This window comes from Choristoneura fumiferana, chromosome 5 (assembly GCF_025370935.1).
Source record: "Choristoneura fumiferana chromosome 5, NRCan_CFum_1, whole genome shotgun sequence".
NCBI classification, from domain to species: Eukaryota; Metazoa; Arthropoda; class Insecta; order Lepidoptera; family Tortricidae; genus Choristoneura; species Choristoneura fumiferana.
Window position 1 is genome coordinate 3,896,737 of NC_133476.1, and position 23,691 is coordinate 3,920,427.

The window sequence follows — 23,691 nt, forward strand, 5'->3', positions numbered from 1 at the left end:
TTAAAAAAAAATTGATCATTTATTGATCCTCAAAGTTTAATCACTAAATCAGTCTATCGGCGATAGCGGTGTTATCGCTGTCTCTTGGTAAGGGGGCCTTGAAATATTTTTTGACATTTATTTGACATCTCCAAGACAAACATTTATCAATGCGCCGTCAAATTAGTATTGTAACGCATACGAGTACATTGAAAGTTATATTTAATTTGTATGAAAAAAAAATGAACAGTGGTAATATTTAAAAACAGTAGCAGAACAAAAGTAGCTCAATTATGCGAGTAGAATCGAACCCTGGATTTAAAGCCTCTTGGTTTGCAAGTGTGTGTGTATGAGTGCGTGTGTGCATTTGCGCACGTGTGTGTGGGTGTGTGGGGTTGTTACTCTTCCATGCTAAAACTACAGGACTGATTTCAAAAAAAATTTGGTATATACACAGTATTTTTCGTGATTGGTGCTAACTTCGTCAGACGTCTCAATCTCAAACTAGCGGGAACTATATGGTTTTCCGGGATAATAACTATCCGTAAGTCCTTTTCTAGTTCTCAAACTATCTCCATAGCTGTTGTCTGCTACTTCGTTTCTGAAGTTTCCAAGTTCGTTTATCGCAGCCCCAATTTTCACATAATTATCTCGGATAAAAACTATCCTATGTTCTTCTCAGGCATTGGCCTATGTACCTTACGGCACTAGACTGGCTGTTTGGAACAAAACGCGCGGCGCATCAATCATCAATATTACTTTGACACAACCCCTGTCACGGACGTCAACAAACTATAGTGAAAGGTTCACAAATCCGCGCTGTGAACAAATTTTGTGCGCCGTTTTGATGTAGGAAATATACATGGCGATATTCTCAGGATTTCAAATTATCTCCATACCAAATTTCACCACGATCTATTGAATACTTTAGGGTCGAAAGCTTAACAAACATACTCACTTTCGCATTTACAATTATAACATTAGTAGCGATATAGGTGTAGCAGGATTTGAATGTATTGCCAGCAGCCCTTTATTATTTTAAAATTTATACTATTCACATTAAAGAACGAAGGCAAATCAAAAGTGCACGTATCTAAATGCACCTATTGCATACCTGCTGTTCGAATGCCCCTCATTATTAGGTCACTGCACCGCAGGTTGCGCTGCGCACGCGCATATAGCACAGAAGCAGGTGATTCAGATCAGAACACAAGTTTTGAAACAAGTTTTTGTAAAAAAAAGCTTTTTTGCTGACTATAAGTAGGTACTTCAGTTTCGGAAAATATTTATTTACTTACAATATATAGGTACCTACAATATGTAACAAATAAGATAGGTATTGCAAAAACATAGAAAAAGAACTAACTGGCTGTACTCGTTTTGTCATCCAAACCATAGTAAAAGTGAGAAAAGTTTTTCATGTCAAAGTCTTCATGACATTGGCATAAGATTGATTTTTATTTGACCTGTGTTAAAACTTTTTTCACTGCATCTACATACCCATCCAAGTTAAAAAACAGAGAACCACCAGAATTTTATGACATGATTTATTGTATTGTCATAAGTATGCTAATTTTCAGTTCAATCGGACACCAGACACGCTTCATGGCATTAAAACTAACGTCTGGTTTTTGCTTTTGTACCTAATTTTACGGGAATCTCGTTTTGACAGCTTTTATAAGCTGTTTGTTGTTTTTTAAGCTTTTTTACTTTTTAATTAGCCTATTATAAACATTCAACACATTATTATATACGTTCAATTTTTATACATCTACTGACATTGGCACAACCAAGTCCATAGAGGCCATTGGCGAAGACGAGGTATAATAAAAAAGAAAAACGAAATTTAGTCGACATGACTTTGTAACTTGTGCACAACAAACCTGCGAAGCAATTCAACGGTGTGTGTGAAGTTCCCAATCCGCACTGGGCCCGCGTGGGAACTACTGCCCAAGCTCTCTCATTCCGAGAGGAGGCCTGTGCCCTGCAGTGGGACGTATATAGGCTGGGATGATGATCTTGTAACTCAAGGCCAAGGCTAGACGTGCAATGTATAATGAGACCCATCAATAATTATTATCCATACTGATGGTTTTAAAATCTTATATTTCTTACTTCATAATTACTCACATTTTGGGTTACCAGATGAAAAATTAAATATTCCGGAGAAAAAGCCTGATTCCCATCAAAAAGTCCTGAGAATTTGTCGCAATACCAGATTTTTTTCTAAAACGTAATTTACAATTTAAAAAGTGAATTATTATTTTACGTATTGATATTATTGTGATCTCGGTTGATTTTATTTATGCAATTAACATGACCAGAGTTGATTTTTTAGTTAATCTCTATCACATATAAGGGGAAGATCATTTTTTGATTTTGATACTTTTTAATAAAAATATGTAAAAAATCCTGTATTTAATTTAAATTTCCCGAGATTTCCAAAATCCGGCCGGAATCCTGAAAAGAATCTCAAAATCCTGAGATCTCAGGGCAAATCAGAATTTGTGTTTGTTGTGTTTTAGGTATATTGCTTACGGATTGCGATTGCTTGCTTATTGATTACCGATTGACTTACGACGCTGATTCTTTAAATCTATGCTTAAGGAGCACTATCTGTCATCATGTAATAATTAGCTTTATCCTAATTTATTTATTTATTTGTGGCTGTTTATCCCATTGCCTATATTTATTTTAGACGCGTATTAAATATATGTACGATAATGTGTATGTGTAGATGTGTTGAGTTGCGTTTTAATTTTCTGATCTACTGTTGATGGTCGCCTGCTGCTGTAAACTAGTCCTTCCTTCTTTCTGTAAAAAGGTTGCCTGGAAGAGATCGCTCGTAAGCGATAAGGCCACCTATTGCACTAGTAATTTTCTCTGTGTACCTCTTTTTCTGTATCGCTACTATTTCTGGTGTACAATAAAGAGTATTTGTATTGTATTGTAGTGTATACATATCGACTATATAGGTACGCTACCTGTACGCTAGACTACATCACGATCAGTAAATACCACAATATGTGATAATTATCTGTAATTACACCACATTATTTATTTACGTCTAGCCTTTGCTTATCCCTGCGACATTTTTGTCACAAACGTCTTATAAAAAAACAAAATGGTGGTTAATTAAAAGTTGCTCCGTGACTGTGGCGCTGCTTTCCGCGAACGGCCAAAGTTAGATTGGGTCCATAGCCGTAACCGCCCTATTGCCAGCTGATGAAATGATATTTTGGACTTAATAAAATTTGTATACAGGCTCAGATTTTTAAGGTCACCCTGGGGGTTAGCTGAAGGGCTTTTGTGGGGTGAAAGGGCGTTATATACGTCAGCGCGCGTGAGGTGTGTAATCGTGTAGTGAATGAGTGTTTAGTTAACGTTGCAGAAGTAAAAAGTTGTAGATACTTTTTTAATCTGTTTTGTAAAAGGAAAAGGTTTTATTTTAGTCACGATTTCGTTTTCAGATTCTGTACAGTCGAACAAACTGATTCAACATGATTTAACGTAGGTATAGATACCTAAACCTGGCGTGTTAAAAAATATTTTTTATCCTGGAAAATTACAGAATTCCCGTGGTAAAATTATTCGAAGACCAAGTCGCGAAAACAGCTAGTCGTCCTTTAATTTACGATTTTTTTAATCGTGCATAATGTTGAATATCGTTATCGTAACATAAATTTGAATTTTAATTTACGACCGCATAAAAATTATTTATCGGGCGTCATGTTTCAGAATCAAGTTTTGTGAATCGCAATCATTCTTATCAATCATAAATCATATTTGTGAATACCTGGTTTGATGCCGAATTTAAATTAACATCAGTGTTAGTAAATCAATTGATATTTTTTTAAATAATATGTTAAAACAAAAAAAAACTTTGTGGCATATTTTGAGCGTTGGGATATTATTGACAATCTATTTGAAATCATAATGACATGGTTATAGTAATAATCTGCTATTGCCAATAGAAACTATAGTAAAAACCTCTTACATTCTTAATAAAGTTATCAGCAACTTTTCAGACAGGTGGCGCCATCTCTTGGTGAGTAGAGGAAAAGTAAAATTTACTTTTTTCACTGTAACTACATTGAAGTTTTTAAAATAAGTTCACATAGCGACTTGTTCGCATTGTGTTTTCTTTAATAAGACTTTTGTAAAACATTGTACTTTTCCAATAGGCCGACCATACAAAGGTAGATGTAAAAATAAACACCGGTCAAGTTCCCCGTGTCGTGTTTTATTTTTATTTATCATCTTTAATTAAGCGAATCGTGGCCTGGCCATTGTCCAACTTACCTGCCCGATGATTTCAATCTCAGCGAACCGGTTACTTCTTGACATTCACCCTTTTTTTTATTTCAAACAACCTCACTCACAAGAACAGGCATTCGTCAACAAACATCGTATACTTATTTGCACTTGACTCATACGTCAGTTGTTTTTAATAAGCATCCATTTTCGTATTCACGATTCCGACGAAACGGGGCATTTTTTGTAGTTTCGCGCCACGCGTTTGAAACATTTGGCGCGTCGGAAGCGTCTGCTGTCACTTCGGCAGTCGGGGGCGTTCACGAGGGCTGGGCTCGCCGCTCGGCAAACTTCGGCAACCGTCGTCTCTTTCTAACACGGCTCAACCGTCTGTAGTGTCTGTACTCATAACAATGAACTGAGTCACAAGCGCTGTATCATTACACCGTGTTATTTTTGTTTCTTCGACTTCTTAAAAGCGGTGAGTGATTTTTATTCGATATTATTACCAATTTTATATACATGTGCATGTGTGAAATTGTCTAGTTACGTGGTTCTCCAGTTTTGGCGTTGTACACGGTTGTGTTATTGTTCGTTTCGCGTCTGTACTATCGAATGTTGTTTGTACTTTAATAAGAACTTTTACCTAGATCTACGCACTTAAATAGAAGTTAATTAATTCAATCTACCGTTTTTACAATCATTTGTGATTTGCGATACTGTTTTTGATAGGTTTTTCTTCGCATTTGTAAACATAACCTCAAAATGTTTAGTGTTGGTTGCAGTTTACTCACGGTGAAACACAGATGGCGTTAGTAAGGGGAGGAGCTTACTAACGGACACTAGACGTATGTCATTTGCGATAATTGAAGGCATAGACGAATTTTAAAATTTATTGTTTATAAACAATTTATTTATTGTTATGATTATGATTTACACCCTGTTTTTATTGACCATCGATTGTTACGGTTAAAGGTTTTTCTGTAAACATCACACTCGACGGAAGGAGTTTTTTTTACCCGACTGCGAAGAAGGAGGGTTATTTAATTTATTTAAAAGCAGGCTTAATTTTATTATTTATCTGTTCGTTTCTATATTTGCTTTTAGTACCTAACAAATCTGATTGCATTTTTTTGTTATCGATAAAACGAGTTAGCTACGCGAGTTAGGTATTTTACTTTTTTCATTTGTTACTGGCCATGACTTCTTTCTTAGAAAAAAGAGCTAAAAATAGGTAAAATGAAGAAGTCTGAAGTCATGGCCAGTAACAAATGAAAAAAACCGGCCAAGTGCGAATCGGACAATGCGCACCGAGGGTTCCGTATAAATATTTTTATTGTATGATGTACTTAACTAATAATTTACGGTTTTCGCAATTTTTCCTTTATCTATGCAATAAGACGTTGCTTCGTACCAAATTTCAAGATTCTGAGTTCACGGGAAGTACCCTGTAGGTTTTGATTCCCTTGCGAGTTTAGAAAATTTGCGGAAATTTGCGGCATAAACGGCTGTGTCTTTTGATTGCGTTGGCTTAGAAGTTTGATTTTTCACAGCTCCAAGGGACAGTAGACTTGAGTATTTGATATAAATTTCAGCTTGATACCTCCACGCGTTCCTGAGAAAAAGGCTCTTGACAGACGGACGGACGGACGGACACCAAAGTGATCCTATAAGGGTTCCGTTTTTTCCTTTCGAGGTACGGAACCCTAAAAAGTAAAATAAAGATATGTATGTATCTTTTTTTTTTATACGACTGGATGACAAAGGGTCTCCTGATGGTAAGAGATCACCACCGCCCATAAACATGTGCAACCTGCACCTAGTAGGCCTAGTCAAGTTCCGGTAATTTCACCGGCTGTCTCTCTCGACGCCGTGAAGCAAGTGCTTCACTGCTGCTTCACGGAGGATTAGCGAAAGATGGACAGCAAACTTCCTCAAGGTCAACCTGCAAAATCTGTTTCAGTCTTTTGCCCACCATCGAGACCACCTCGGCCAAAATAATAGGTAATCGAGCCTCCCTATCTAAAGAACCATCTATAGACCAAATTGTTTAATAAGGTATAATTTGTTACTTTGAGGCTGTGGACAAATTTAAAATCGCTTAGTAGCATAAAACCGGCCAGAAATACTAAACAAATTGCACAAAAAGATAATTCGTTACACAATGGACAGTAATTATTTTTTGTTCTTTGTGTTTGTCACCACCCTCGAACATCAAATAAAATTAAGACTATTTAATCGTACTCAGCGCTTATTTCAAATTCACCACCATCATCCCCAGTTCTACGAAAAAAAATGTGGGGTTACAAATGGTTAAACTGATCGAGTGTTGCCATTATTTCCGGTTGCGAACTTCCTTCCGCTGGCGTTCGTGTCATCATAGTGTGTTGTGTTTTTATGTTTTAGTTTTTAAATGGGTCCCACTGAAAAACAGCGTTGCGGCTTGCCGTAACAGTATGCTGAGTGGGGTCCACTTTATACTATTCGATGTTATTATTTTTTTTTCTCTCCATCTAATGTATTTTTATGTGTATCGAATATGTGTAAATAAATGTCTCTCTCTCTCTCTCTCTCTCTCTCTCTCTCTCTCTCTTAAATTGTCCGTTGTGTTACGCCGTCAATGGACTGTTCGTGGACGCTGGCAGTGTGACTCGTATGCAGTAAATCCTGTACCCTTAGTGTAAGTTTTCGGTTACAAAATACGTCTCGATCGCGTTCGCGTTAAAATCTCAATTTGTATGGAAACACGAACATCGCAAACGTTCCGCTAGAGGCGCTGTTCGTGTTTGCATAAAAATTGAGATATTAACGCGAACGCGATCGAGACGTATTTTGTAACCGAAAACTCACACTAAGGGCGCCGGTTACCGTAATCTCAACACGAAACTTAAGTTCCAAGTAATTGATTGGAATTTTTTACTTTGAGTTTTGGATTTGGCTTACCACCATAATATTAATAGTCATTTTAGCCGCTTGGGTCATACATCGGTATACCTTCCAACGATTATCAACACAGCGGAAATAGAACAACAATTTTGATTAAACTTAGTACTATAAAAAAAAACTTGAATTAATTTACTAAGCGGATATTCCCAAAAAATACCTACGTAGGTACAAAATAAAACACCCAATGCTGGAAATATGTCTGTAGCTTAACTCGTAGCCAATGCGTCTAAGAAAAAAATGTTATATCACAGTTGTCCGTTGTGTTACGTTTGTCAAAGGACCGGCCGCCGACGCAGTGACTCCCCCGCAGTAAATCCTTGGTAACGCACTCAACACGGAACTTGAGTGCGCACTATTTGACTCGAACGTCGCCTGATCCACCGCGACTGTAGCGACAGCAGCGAAAGCTTGTAGTGTTAAAATTAAGGTGCTTACAGCCCCTAATCTGAAACGGGTATAATTCGAGAACTCGGAAAGAACCCTGTATTATACGTTCGCAAAAGAAATGTCAATCTTCAAATTCTGGATAATATTTTGGATGATTGAAAAATTTATAAAACTATTATTTCTATCAATACTACTGTATAGTATTATATTATAATCTTATAATATTACCTGTGACTAAATTTGGTTAACTTCTTGACGAAATATTTATGATTATTTTGTTGATACCTTTTATAATTTCGGCTTACGTTCTCTTCATTGTTTTTTTTTTTATTGTCAACACTTATTAATACATAAATGTCTCGGGACACTTAATCAATATGACCTTGTCTCAAAGTAACCAAAGCTTGTGGCAACAGATAAACAAACTTAAATAGATTGATACAAAAAAAAAAAAAAATTTTTTTTAAATTTTCATACAATCATTTGCCATGACCGGGGATCGTACACGGAACATCAAGCTTTGTAGGTAGTCTAGTTTTCTAGGCACTCGGTTATCCGGTCACCAACGTAATGAGGGCTATCGCGTATGAATTCGCCACTAGAGGCGCTAGCGTAGCGTGAGGTCTCCGAAATGTCAAATCTCATAGTTTTTGGGTGAGCTACGCGGGTTTATTTATAATTAGAATAATTTTGTGAATATTTTGCAATATCTGAAATTAATTATGGCAAATATGCGTTCCGGGGCAATGAATGTCTGTGTTTTGAGACAGTTTTGTCTTTCGGAAACCTTTGTCCTCCCTTTTTTCCGAACAAAACGGGGACTATGCAACACTGTGGCATTCTCGATATTTTTATGGTACGATTTTAAGGTGTGTTAAATATGATTTTAATCTAAACTTTGTTTTCACGCGCGTAATAACAGACTTTGAAAGCCATACTTGAAAACCTCACGCAACAGTGCGCCATCTAGTGAGACAAAAAACGATAGCCCTCATTGCAGAGAACATACATAAACAGTAATTGAACCAACTAGTTAAACGATTTATCTAACACTACGAAAAAAATTCTAGCCACACATGATGCAATATACCACATATAAAACCACACAAACGTAAAAAATGACAGCTAACATCGTTACGTGTAAATCATATAAATCTACAAAAAAGCCTGACGTCTTATAAACCATTCCGATATCTCTATTACGCATTAATCACAACCCATCTGCTCATGTACACTTTTTCGTCCTGATCTTCCTCCGAATTTAAAAATTCAAACTTCGTATCGTGCTGTCTCGCACGCTAATAGCATTTCATAGGAAAGTGAGAGAGACGGCATGGTAACTTCGAATTTCGAATTTGGGAGTGTTCTTTTTATAAGTTTTTTACCTTGTCTGCGGACGGTCCAAGGAACTGACAGATTTATGGCATGCGTGGCTCGCACGCATCCCCTCTCCCTCAAAATTAAAACGTTTCGAAAATTCTTCTCAACCCACGATTGAATTTATTTTTATTCGACGCACACCTGAATTCAATTGTGTGACCTGTTTCTATTATTTTGTATTAATGTAGCAAATTGTTTTAAACAAAAGGTTTATTATGAGATATAAGTTAATGTGAAAAATTACATTTTTAATACAACCTTTTTTGTTGACTGTACTTTTTGTTGACTCTACTTGCATTGTCATCCAATTTACATATCCATGCCAAATTTGAAGTAAGTCCTCTGGAAGTAGGTCAAAAATGAAGCTGCAAGATTTGACCCTGTCAAAGTGTAAGTAAGTACAGTCGGCCCAGCAGTTTAGTACTTTGTCATATTAAACCAGATCAAGGCAGAGTGGTACGCGTGATGAAATAAGTTGTCAATGTCAGTGACATGGTTTTAAGTTGCTTATCATTTTCATGGGCCGACTATACTGTTTATACCTCCCCCATATACCTCCAGCTTCGGTTGGATGCGGCCTGCATCCACTGTGAACCCGCGGCTTTAGCCAGGTCATCAATCCATCTCGCTGGTGGACGTTATTTGCTGCGCTTACCTAGCCGCAGTCTTCATTCGAGATCTTTTCGACCCCAACAGTCTTCTGTTCTTCGTGCTATATTGCCGATTGCCACTTTAGAGACCTAATCCGCTTGGCTATGTCGGTAACCATAACATAAGCAAACGGTAAACATCATCAGCCTATAGCAGTCCACTGCTGGACATAGGCCTCCCCCAAAGAGCGCCATTGCGCCCTGCCCTCGGCTAGACGCATCCAGCTTCTACCAGCAGACTTTCGCAAATCGTCACTCCACCTGGCTGGAGGGCGTCCTACACTACGTTTGCCAAGACGCGGTCTCCACTCAAGAACTCGTTTACTCCAGCGGTTGTCGGTTCTTCGACATATATGACCAGCCCACTCCAACTTGCTAACTCTCTAACGGTAAACATACTGTTCTCAATATAGGAGGCCAGTTCTTGCGTTACAAGGACGTCGTTAAGTGCCACCTTACCGCATGTAACATCCCATGCGAGAGTTGGGAAGATCTCGCGAAGCAGAGACTGGAGTGGCGCAGCTTTGTCAATAAGGCTGTTGCAAATTTTGAGACGCATCGCTCAGAGCACCTGGATGTGAAACGTCTGATTATAAAGACCCGCCGGTGACTTTCCTACACTTACACATTTAATGATAGTGGCCAATTACATTGCGCGCCCTGTTATAGGATCTTTAAAGCAAAGTTTGGCTTTGCCAGCCATGTTCGGGCGTATAATAAACGACACGCCATGGAAGATCACCATCCTCAATATCCCTCTACACAAAACACCACAAACTTAATCAGCTTGCATATTTAACGAACCCCTACTTTTCTAAACACGACCCGCAACTTTTTTCCCGACAATAAAAGTTATTTATGACTCTTCAGACAATGGCTGTAATGCATCACTCGTCATAAAGCGAGATTACGTCACAGTCTTGATTTACAACCGTTGCATAATAGTTGCACCGCTATTGTACCAATATGATACAAAAGGGCCTATGTCCAGCTCTATAAAGCTACATAAGCTTTTTTAGGTTTGAGCTGACGTATTGTTAGACTGTGGGACCTTCAGATTTTTAACACTGCTCTCGTATAGGTACAACGGATGCGGAAATTTGCAAATATTTTAAAGAAGCTATAATTGTCTAACGCACTCGGAATTATACTCGCATTCTCCGTTTCTGTCTATCAAATGATATAGGATTTGGCAAGAAACGAAGGCAGAGAAGAGTTTCATCACGCGGCCTCTGGTACCATCTAAAGCAGTGCTTTTTTATCTTACGCGTCTATTACAGAATCCTACGCAATATCCTGCAACTGGATAGTTTCTTGGAAAAAAAAAATGTTGTAATTGCGTCAGTTACGTTGTCAGAAAATAATGGACACGAATTTATTCTTTTGTTAATCAGAGAAAAAAATTACATAGATGAAGCGCGTCATGGTTCGGTTAAAATACATCTCCAGTATTTTATGATAATGTAACTGACTGATTAATTAGATTTTTAGGACAATAACCTATTCAAAACATTAGAAGAGCTAATAAAAAAATATAATGTAGACTTCCGAGAGCTGTGCATGGGCACTGTCAAAATACATAGTTGCCAACCTTAATTTCGTCAATGGAGGTCATCTATTATCATGTCAAGCACTGGGACATTTACCTTATAATTTTTAATTTACTTAAATTCCTCTGTGTAACTTCATTCTTTATTTGAATTTATAAATATTTTGTACGTAAGTACATTTAATCAAGAAAGTGTTAACTATTCCTTAGAAGCTGTTAGTTAAACATGTTTGTAATTCACAATGCCAAGATGGAATCAATGCGGCTCGTATTCACACGCAAACATGCACAGATATTAAAACAAAAGCTAAATTAAATAAAAGCTTCACCCGCCGGGCTTATACCACGAATTTATGTAATTCTCGAAAAAACACATAAGCTAATTAATAATAAATCAAGAGGCAGGATTATCCGTGACGCGGCGGGACAAATGTTTCCGGGCATTTATTTATTTTTATTATTTTTATTTAGGAAATAAAAATTTATGGCCGCCGACCGCCTTCCGAGAGATTTAGCGTGAGTGCCATAGACTAGAGCACTGGATCGGTTTTGAATTATGAACGGGTTTAATGGCCACGCGGTTTGTGTGTCGAAGGTTGCCAGTAATATATTACCTGTTTTTATTCTAATTCCATTTTTGGAATTGCGTTTTTTTTTTGTTTTAAAGGCGCTCTTCTTGATTACGATTGATAGCCAGCCAGTATTTTGTTGTTAAATTATATTGTAGAAAAAAAAAACATTACCTTTTGCTACATCAGAATTCCAAATCGTAGTCCAACCCTTTATTTTATAAACACAATGGGCTTATTACACAGAGAAAGAAACTATCTCATTCAGTTTATCTGCAGCTGTATCACACATACATTCATACACACAAACTTGTATTACAAGGCTGAGTACAAATTTAGTTATCCACCCACTTGGAGCCGGTCGATTTATAATAAAAGAATCCTTTTTATACATTTTGTTTCCAATTCAACATAAATAAGATATGTTATTTAAGGCCAATATATCACTTGACAGGTGGTACTCACGTCTTAGTGAACGGCTCAGTGTAATTTGGACCCTGTTTGTGGTAAGTGAAGGGTGATTTTTTATTGAAGTTTTTTTTCAAGTTCGTCGGTTCATATCACGAGATTTATACATATATCGGAGTAGGACTTTGTGTTTGTAGCAAGAGATTTTAATCTTACAAATGCCTGCAACGGGTTCGAGACGGGATCATGCACAGGATGGATGGGAGTTATTAAAGATTAATTAACTATATCTTGATATTTTTGATTGAATTCCAATTCTGAGTAGAAGGTTGGGGTCTGATTCATGTCGTTGAATCTTTTGTATGTATATACGACATATAATATTTTTTGAAATTTAAAAAACTCTACCAATTTTGACGCAATTATGGATTTTCGTTTTATTCCAATCGGCAAATTTAACGGGGCACTTTGATTACGTACTTATTTAACTTTGTATGAAAAGTTACCTCTTATTTTTGCTGCTCAATGAATTTAGAAAATAATTGATTGATTCTGGCATTTGCTTGCAATTTTTGGGGATTTCTTTGTGAAAACATGCGTCCCGCTGAAATTAGTATTCTTGCAATTATGGTAATAATATGGCAAAGTAAAAATACATATTTAGATCAAGTTTTGCTAATTCATAAAAATACGAATTATGCACTTATGTAAGTCAGGGTGATATTTTACATTAACAATTTTTTTATTTCACTTATTTAATAGATTAGATTAGATTTATTTAGGTATTACCTTTTGAAAAAATACATTATAAACACATGTCAGTTATTTACAAGAAATTCACAAAAGGATCGTCAAAATGTATACAAAAAATAAATCACATACAAAATACATCTTACATAGTTTACAAAAATAGTGAAAACCCGTCGGCTGTTCATAAAATATTTATGTCACATCAATATATCTATCGTATTCTTTGTATTGACAAGCATATGAGGAAACATCCTGTACTGTATTATGATACTTGTTCTGATATATAATAATGTCATCTGATTAATTTAATAATAACTTTGCAATCACACTATTAACCCTACCTAGTTAAAGAAACGATATTTAAGTACTAATCATCTTTAAACACGCTTCTGTTAAAAGGTAATAATACTATGTCGAAAAACTGTAGAAGCCCTAGATCTTATAATAACTTAATAATAAAACACGTTATACCGGGTGTGGCCTGTAATACGAGCAAAATATTAAAACATAGATCGTCCTCGTCAAACTAAACAACATTAGTTCTGCGACTTTTAAAAATAATGGAGTCTTTGAATTTTCCTTTTTTCATACAAATTAAATACTGCTATCAATGTACGCCATCCTAGAACACAACTGACGTCGCCTGTCACGCTACAAACATCAAACATTTTGCTTTACATTGCTTTAAAAGTGTAATAAAAATTATAAAATACTATTTTTTTTAAAGTGGCTGAACTAATGTTGTTCAGTTTGAGGAGTGTGATCTATGTTTTAATTATTTGCTTATATTACAGGCCACACCCGGTATAATAATGATATAGATCAATTTTTAATAGCCTCTTGCAATTGTCTACATTAACGTCATGGGTCTATGTGCCCGAATGTATCGGAATTTTCATTTTAAATTTAAGAATAGTAATCAAGTTTTAATCTAAAATTATATATGATGACATTTAAAAAAATCCTGAAAACAGCACGGTTCTATATATTTTATGGCAAACGTTGGTATGGCAAGTGAAATTCGGGCAAATGAAATTCGGGCAAGTAAAGGTAAACGAACGTCATGTGGTTATCGGTTCATTAATTTAAGAAATATAAGTTTTATTAAATATACAGGTTAGCTGTTAGCTGTACTTGCATTGCCATCTAATCTACATTAATACACGTATTACTACGTAATTAGGTAAATCTCAAATTAATCCGACCAGTGTCAAGATCTGAAACTACTAACATGGCAAATTAAACAACAGCTTGTAAAAAATACGTAGTTTCATATAGGAATTATTAATTTCATGTTTATATTTTCCGTTTTGCAGCAAAAAGTGTGTCGAAGTTGATCCGAGTAACTTTTATTACTTTACGTTAGGATACTACTACTAGCGCCATCTTGTACAGTAAGCAGTAACTAAAAGCTTAAAGATTTCAACAGAGAAGCGTACATTTAACATTGTGGTGTTAAGTTTTGACGTCGTTATTTTTTATTCGGGAGCACAATTTACAGAGTATAATTAAAAAAATATTGGGTACTATTGTCAACATAAAGTTGCATTGCAGTTAAAAAAAGTTAAGTTCTCTTTAAAAAAAAAAAAATTCCTAGAATTCTAATTCACACCGAATAAGCACCCAACGGCACTGGCCGCAAAGAAACCAACTTTCCAAAGTTCGAATTCAAATTCCGAGCGACAGTGATACCGTTGCGTCGGCGTCCGCTAATCGATGCGCGGGACTGCGCTGTCTTCCGACGGTGGCCATTACGCACCTTTATGGGCACCCGCCCTCCCCACTACCCTCCAAGGCGGCACATGACGAATCAATATGCCGCCACCGACTCAACACTTATTTATTTGACGCAATTTATTAGTTAGCCTGTAAACTTTTATGCCCGTGGTTTATGGGGGGCAGTGAAATTCTATGTTTCGGGGTATTAGGATGAACAGATGCCTGGGGATCGTTTCCGTGATGGCAGACGGCATTGATACAAAGGTTCAGGTTATGAAGATAATGCGGCTACGAGGGTTGGAGACGCTCAAGTTAAGGGAAGTACTCGTAAGATGTCAATTACAATGGTCTCCTCCACATTTTCTGTACATGACGCGATGTCCGACATCTTACTTTTCCTACGTTTATCGTCGACATAAAGTATCTGTGCTTCTCGCTCGAGCTGACTAGATGGAGAGGGATGGATGCGTTATGTCGGCGATAAAATCTAGTGTGCTCAGGCCTCTGGATCCATCAGTCCTATCGGTAAGGTGCCAAGCGCAGACATAACGGATTGTTATTCGTTTTGACAAGTTTCTTTGACATACTAGTTCGTATATGTCGTTCTAGACAGACTTTATAGTTACAATGGAAGATGTACTAGCACTGGCGGTTTAGTATTCGATTTTTTTAAAGATGTTTAAAAATAATATAAATCGGTCTACTTGTGCCTTAGAGATTTGTAAATTGCCCGAGCACCGCGTTTTTGAATAATTTGACGCTATGAATGGCATCTGACTAAACTGTCTCATTTTTGACATCATTGTTTATATATTTTATGACTGGTAGAACTCTTAATTTTTTTTTATCATAATAACACCTGGGATGCGTTTGCGTTTACTATGGCAATTGAGAACGATTTTTTACCGATACACACCGGTAGAGGCGCTGCTATGCCTAATAATTGAGACAATAGCATAAAAGCGTTGAGATGTTTTTTTGTGTCAAAATGCAACATTAAAGGGGCAGGTATAACTGTTATCCTAGTTACTCAAAGAAACAGTTTCTTGATTGACACCTCGTTTACTAGCTTTAGTTAAATAGTGTGAAAAGATAGAACTTAACTGACAAAACTCAGTTGAATTAATATTGTGACTAGTTTTTTATTTATTTAAGAGGGGCGAACGAGCTTGCATTGCAGGTCACCTGATATGTACTCATAGACACCTGCAATACAAGTGGTATCACAGATGCGTTGCCGGCCTTTTGAGAGACTGGCAGGCTCGTTTTTTAATGATTCCTGCCTTCTTGTATCGCTTTAGGAATGTTGACCCAGGAAGCTAGTTCCATATTTTTTTGTGCGTGGAAAAATGTTTCGCTTAAAGCGGACGGTGCAGTTTAAAGGCGGGTCCTTTAAAACAATAAATCTATTATACTTTGGAGTAACGTGATTGAATGACTCCTAGACAATGCAAAACCTCAACTACTGAAGCATGAAATTTTATCAGAAATATTACTTGAGTATCATGTAGGTGCATTCCCACAGGATAAAGAACTAGGCAATTTTTAATATTCCAGAACAGATTTGCATTTTTTTTATAAATAGAGTGGCTCAAAATAGTATGTTGAGAGGTCCATTATAAACTACGAAAACATAAATTTAATGATATGTCAGTCTACTGAATTATTGGCATAAAAGAATTTTCAATAATACAAAAATAAAACGTTAGGGGTGTACGTTCCCCCGACTGAACGGTGTTGCCATAACTTAAAATTTATGCGGTGACGATGACCCGGTGTTGCCGCAACTTCTTAAGGTGTTTTATTGGTCCGTTTAGTAGTTTTATTTGCGAATGTTTTATTTTTACTGTTTTAACTTTATTCTATGTTTTGAACACAAATTGGAGCTGACCTTGTACCTATGTAGGTACTTAACGGTATAAAGTGGGTTATGAGCAAATGAAAAAAAACGTCGCACTAGGTTTGCGTGGTAAAGTGGTAAGTAAGCACTATGAAAACATCAATGTATCGTTATATCTTTAATATATATTAAAATATAGGTTAATATAGGTTATAATAATAATAATAATGAACGTTTATTGCAGACCAGGGTCCATAGATTGTTACTAACATGTAATCTTATTTAAAAGGGTTAGTAAAACAAAGAAATAAAATTATCATCAAAATTACTAATCAAAAATCAAAATAAAATACATCAAAATTACAATCATAATTAAAGCCCCGGCCTACTACTTGAACTTGAGATAGGTATACCTAATCGAATTAGAAGTGAAGTATAATTAAATGTTATTAATGTATCTGTCATCGTTTTTGTTTCTTATAAATCGTTGACATCGTTTCTATTAACTCATTCCAAAATTGGTTCTCATATATATGTTTTAACCATGACTAATAGTGGCGCTCATTTACGTTTGATACTTCCGGTTAGGAAAATTCTTAATTTAGTGGTGTGGGTCCGTTGCCTAGTAGGGAATCAGTTACTGTCCAGCTGACCTAATTTGGCAGACACTTCGATGACTTCTACAGGAAGTAAAGACACGTGTCAAAAGAATGGCAAATACTCAAAACGAACCTCGATTAGGACAACTAGCAGTGCCCAATACTTACTTCTTTTAAAATCAGATCGGAATTGGGATGCACCAAAAAAAAATAACCTATAGATTTTATTTTATTTTTGGAAAGAATAGGATATTTTAAGATACCGTTTTCATTGTTTTTGAATTTGGATGAGTATTTAATTTTTTTTATTTTTTTTACGAAATACGCTGGATGACGTCACAGTGAGACAGCCACGTTCCATTGCCTAGAAAAATTCAGGTCGTACATAACATAATCTGTGGCATTACAATTTGACAATAATTCAAGCACGTCTTAGGGTCCTAAATGAACCATGACAAATAGTTTTATTTATTTCTCTTCTTTTAGCTTCGATTATTAAATTCCTATGTTTGTTTAATGGTGTGATAGTAAATAGATATTTAAATTCTTTTGTATTTACTTGTAACGTAGTAATTTAATAATTTAATTTGTAAAAATACATTGGAAATACTCGTACACATTTCGGACTTTACGATAAATGACAACTGTTTAAAGCCGGGTGCGCATCATGTGATTAAAGTTCTATCTTTGTCACTATTTGCTATTATAAGCAGGACAGCAACATTTCAAACTGTCAATTTGCTTAAGAGTGTAGACCTGCTTTATAACTGCCTTTGTGACGAGACACTGCAGGGGTCAAATGAGGGTCATTACTTAAATTTTGTTTATTTAATTCAGTTTATCACATTTTTGGAATCTGATTTCTGAAAACGCTTCGCAAAGCCTATTTCTCCAAATGGTTTTCGATTTATTGTATGTTGTCAAAAATTGGGACATCCCATTTAGATCAATCGTTGACTGTCACATACCTAACGCAACACAGCTACTTCCAAGGATGTCACTACTGTTGATGTAATTAGGTCATCTCACTCAGAAGACGTCAACTGCTTTCAATGCATCAATAAACGACATTTCGCCACCTGCACCTATCGGTTACCCGTAACTCTCGCGATGTCGTCAATCCATCTAGCTAGCGGGACTGCCCACGCTTCGTCTTCCGGTTCGTGGTCGCCACTCGATGACTTTTCTCCCCCAACGTATATCTGTTCTCCGAGCGATGTGTCCCGCCCATTGTCACTCATATTATTTTATTTTCATACGATACCAAATTATGAATTATTGACCCGTTTCTAAATGATTCTTAATTATTTGCCTAATGAGTCGCGCATACGCATTTTACATTCCGCTCCGTTTCACGCATTTCAAACACGGAACATTCCTAAATATGTAATATCACAAACATCTCTCTTATTCAAATAAACAATAATTATCAATGACGTTCGCAAAACAACATATTGCAATTAACACGGCTAATTCTCAATTTAAAAACCGAACAAACAAATGTATGTAAATTGCGCTGTAGGTAAAAGCCGACGACGCCCTTGCCAACATATTAACAACACGACACAATGCAAAACCACCCTTGTATCAATTTTGTGAAAGTACCATAGCAGCCGCATGGGTGCCCGTGTAAAATTGAAGTGAACTCAAAACAAGCACGTTCAGAAACTGCTTACACGAATTAGCGCATCAAAACGGCGCAGGGGGCGAAATTAGAAAACTCTTCCCCCCTCCCGCGCCCCCGCGGCCGTTCCGCACGTCATAAACTGACAATTTACGATAACGTTCGGATTAGCCTGTTGTCTGTTATGCATTCACGGAACGTCGGGGGTGCCGATGTTGCGTGGATTGGAACTTTTGAGTTGCCAGTGACAAAATGCTTGGCGTAGTTTTGATTGACAAGTTTTGGGCGCGGGAATGGTGGACGATAAAGAACCTAATGAAACTATTCATTATTTGTCAGTTGGAAATTTTAAGTTCAAAGGTGCATTTTTTTGTTCTCACATAGAGATTAAGTGATCTATATATGCAGATATTAATTAGTACCTACTGACTGACATTGAAATTAGCATTTTGTTTATTTTGAGTGCTCAAACTCAAGAGCCATTTTGAAATTCACAACAAACCACATTGAAATTACTTAGTCCGTGGCCGTGGATCGTCGATTTAGACATGCTGACTGACACTTAAATGAAACAATACACACACACTGACAAGAAATGTATGGGCAGTCGGCAGTTGCGGTTAGGTACTTTGCAGTTGGAATACAGTTTTTCTGTAGTGGTATCCTAGCGATAACTTCAACTTTAGACACAATACTTACCTCTCATTTCATTACTAAGGTTAAAACTCGTCAAAATAATATTACATATATTCATATTTGCTCTACAAAGTTAATTCCGTTAAATGTGCGAAATTACGGAACCCTTCTGTCGGCAACGTTCCGTTATACGCAGATGAAATTGTAACGAAATATCAGAACACTGGCAATTCTTAACTCCGGCTGCAAATGAATTGGTATATTTGAAGATATCAAGGAATGTGTAGTATCTATAGCCTTGTATAAAGTAAAGTAAACCTTGTTCCATTTCATTTGTGCTTATATTTTTACAAAAGGCAGTACCTAAGTATAATTATAACTAGTTAGGCACTAAAGTACCTAATATATTATCAGTATTAAGTCATTTTTTTTCTTATAGTCTATCTCTTTCACTTGTTCTCGTTTCTATATTTGCATTACCTATTCTTTATAGAGTTTAGTACTCGAAAAGTCCAAATGGATTACTGTTTTTCATGTGTCCTTTCCTTCCGTCCGCCTGTCCGACTGTCAGACAAGTTTTACAGACAAATCGTCACTACTTTTAAAAAAACTCGTAGCTAGATAATTTTTCTGAGTGAACTTTATAGACATTGTATTAATTACATCAAGGTTCAATTTTTTTGACATATTGATTTTAGATACGAGATTTTTTTAAAGTAGTGACGACATGGTTTAAGCAACATTTTTAAAATTTTGACAGTATAATGTATAATACATATATAACTCGTTGACCCAAAGCTATATTCAAAAAATATACCTAAAATATAGTACGAAATCCTCGGTGCTCGAATTCGACTCGCACGTGGCCAGTTTTTTAATATTTTTATAACTTGCGACTTGCAAACCCAAAACCAGGTTGAATTCACGGATCTCTAACGACAGCAAAAAACCGCCGAATTTTCGGAGGTCTTTTTTCGGGGACATAGTTATTCCTCCTAATTTCCAGCCATGAATAATCGCGCTAAGAGTCGGCAGCAAATCTTTGCGATTACCATAAAAAGCACCTAAACAGGCACACTAGAGGAAGCCATCGCCTTCCTTCCGTTATGTTCCAGAAAAAAAAACTTCCGCCATTTTGTCTACGCGCAAAAATGTAAGAAAATGTTAATTGCTTCATAAAACGACGATTAATGAAGCGAAATTGTAGAAAGTTAATTTTTATTGTTCGATGTCAGGTAATTATTCGTTTTCAATCTGATTTTAGCTTAAAATCTATCTTTATATCTTAATAATGTGCGCGGTCATTGGTAGAGTTAAAAATTATTCGTTCGTACTATCGAAGCATTCGATACTTACCCCACGATAGAACGTTCTCACAGTAAATTTTACAATGAAATACTTTGTCAAGCAATGCGATGTCATTTAGCTTTTTCTGTGAAAAGGTTCCGCAGTGGTTATATGTTATGTTATGGCTACTTATGGTTCGTTAGTTCAATACGTAGATAGATATTTTGATTGACAACTCACTCAAAATTTATTGAATCAGTCGTTACTTTGCGGAGGTCCATATCAATGAACTAAAACAATTACTTTGCTCACCCGCGACCTTATAATCTCTACGTTTAAGCAAGAAATGTGTGTTCATACAGTCCCTTAACCTCTGCACTGTAGGAATACACAAATGACACCAACCGAACTATCGCCACAACCACACTACACTGACGCGTTTCGAACTCACCCAGAGAGAGCAATACAACCATTCACCATTACAATCATCATCATCATGGTAGCATACGTTCTCTCATCACTGAAGTGAGCAATTACGATGGTTTTAATAAGGAACTGATAGTAAAAACAATGTAACATGCGTAATTAATACCCGGAAACCTTTAAATGTATTCATTCAACAACTTTATTTATTTCAATGTAGTCATGTATATTCTAATTCTATATTTTATAAATGCAACATCTATCAATGTAAATATATAATTAGCCGGCAATATTTCCCAGCCCGTTTATTTTTCCATCCGACGGACAGACAGACATCTAATATCCCACGGACATCTTATATCCTACACTGAAAAGCGATCGGCAGTGTTATTCAGGATTATGATAGGAACGACAACCCAACTGCAACAAAATAGAGTGCGGTTCACCTCAACTCTCTTACCTTATAGCTCTAATCAATTTTGTTTAGGTAAAACGTTAAGTACCATCAGCACACTGTGGAGTAAGGAAACGCAGTAGGTAATCAACATTAATATCTCGAGTAATTTGTTACGTTTTGTGATTCATTTTGTTGATAAAAATGTTCAGTAAACTACTTTTCGTTAGCATTCGTGTTTTTAATTTTGAAATAGGTTTCACTACAACGTCTGTCCACTTTACACTAAATAATATTTTAGGTAAGTACACAATTTTTACGTGTTAAATAGGTAATAAGTATATAAATTGCCGGTCCATTCTTTGCTTTCACGACATTTTTCGTGACAGAACACAAAAATTGTGTACCTATCTACATCTCCGTCGCTCGTCGTTTGTATATATGAGACTTAAGGTACCTACTTAAATATTTTAGTTAAATTGAAGAACAACCCATACTTAGGTAATGTCTAATAAGTGTAAAATCTCTTACTCTTTCTGTTCTAATAATTTGATATATTTTATCATCATGCTTGTTCTTTAAAATGTAAACAAAAATCCAAATCGTTTAGTTTTATTTAAACAATCCAGTTTAAGATCCAACCAGAATACTCCGCCGATCCATCGCTGCGCTCGCGCCTCGCATCAACAATTAATACTCTTCATTTAATCGATTCCTTCAATTATTCCTGCTTGATATATGTTAATCCTTTCCCTCGGTTATTGTTGGCTATAATTACGTGGGAGGCGCGCTATATTGACAAGTATTGATGTTTTTAATCTGATGTTAGGATAAGACATTAGTATGCGCGTACGACTGATTTGTGGGGCGGCTCATTGGCTCATAATTATTGGATTTCGGGGTTATTTATTTCGTTCGCGTCATGGGCTGAGGCTTTGTACCTGAACAGCTTGACGTTGCCTCAAGGTATGAAAAAAAAAACAAATAAACAAGAAAAACTGTAGCAGGTTTGATACATACACAGCACCTACTACAGTAAAAAAATAGAACACTGGACATAAAATCTTGAAATCTCAATCGCTGGATTTAGAGTCGCCTAATTCGGCACGGCTGTTGTTAATAGAAATTCAATGAGAACCACGACATAATTTTTGAGAATTAAGATGAAAATTTAGTAAATCCTTCAATTCAACTGTCAGATCTGTAAATCTAGTACAAATCTAGTAACATGTAAATTGTCAAAGCAACATAACGTCTATATGTAGAATATAACTTCGCAACTGCAGAGTCTGCAGACGCATCAGAAACTCGATTCGTTCATGTCACCCGAATAATCGAGATATTTTTTTGTTTACTTATCGATGTCTCCCAGGGTTATAATACGTCATGTCGCGTACACATGATCGCGTATTACGTCTCCTCCCGACGGATTAGAGCTGTCTATGCCCAAGTAATGAGGGAATACGACAATAATAAAGGCAGCAGATGGTGCTTGCCCGTAAAATTTGTCAATTACGCTTCCGTTTTTATGTATTTTCCTTTGCGTTTTTTTATGTTAATCATTTGCTTGAGTGTTGGTAGGTTTTTGGCAATCTGTCACACGCAGTGTTAGGATACAAGTCTTTGTGATACTTACTTACTTACTTCGCCGGCTCAGCGACCCAAAGTGGATCTTGGCTTCCGACACAAGACTCCGCCAATTGCTCCTATCCTGTACAACAAGGCGCCAGTCTGCCACCTGCATGTCGCACAGGCCTTTTCAGACTTCATCCAACCAGCGATACCTAGGCTTCCGATTGGCCGTATTCCAATCGGTTGTCCTAGGTATGCTCTCTTGGCCGCCGATCCTCTATTCTACCCGAGCCAACGAAGCCGCGCAGACTTGCTCTCGCCTATAATGTTGGGCTCGCCCACCAGGTCTTCCATATCCATACAAAGTATCCATACAATACTTTGTGATACAATAAACTTAAAATAATATGCAGAATTCTGTATCAGACGCGGTAGGCCCCGGACCCCGGCGCTGGTTTGACGAACAGCATGTGCCTTAACGATTGACTGGACATCGACCACTGGATCTTTGATACTACTTAATTGACAAACTACGACCCCTTGCGTGAAGAGCACGATGAATTGAAATTTAGTGAAAATTCAGAATTTCTCCTCAACTGCCAAACCTATTTACCTACCTACGCAAGCGAAGCCGGATAAAATACTAGTATGTACATTATATCGACTAATATCGCAGTCAGTCTTGCTAGATCCAAAACAGAGTTAGAGACTGATATAATAATATG

The 23,691-nt window shown here is 36.6% G+C and overlaps 1 protein-coding gene across 1 annotated transcript in view; it reads left to right on the forward strand.

Moving 5' to 3' along the window:
- The first annotated feature begins 4,629 nt into the window (after positions 1 to 4,629).
- LOC141427933 (uncharacterized) overlaps positions 4,630 to 23,691 on the forward strand; it is a 44,909-nt gene continuing 25,847 nt past the window's right edge. Inside the window, exon 1 of the mRNA XM_074087543.1 lies at positions 4,630 to 4,714. The gene's annotated coding sequence lies outside the window, so the exon portion shown is untranslated. The remainder of the gene's footprint in view (positions 4,715 to 23,691) is intronic.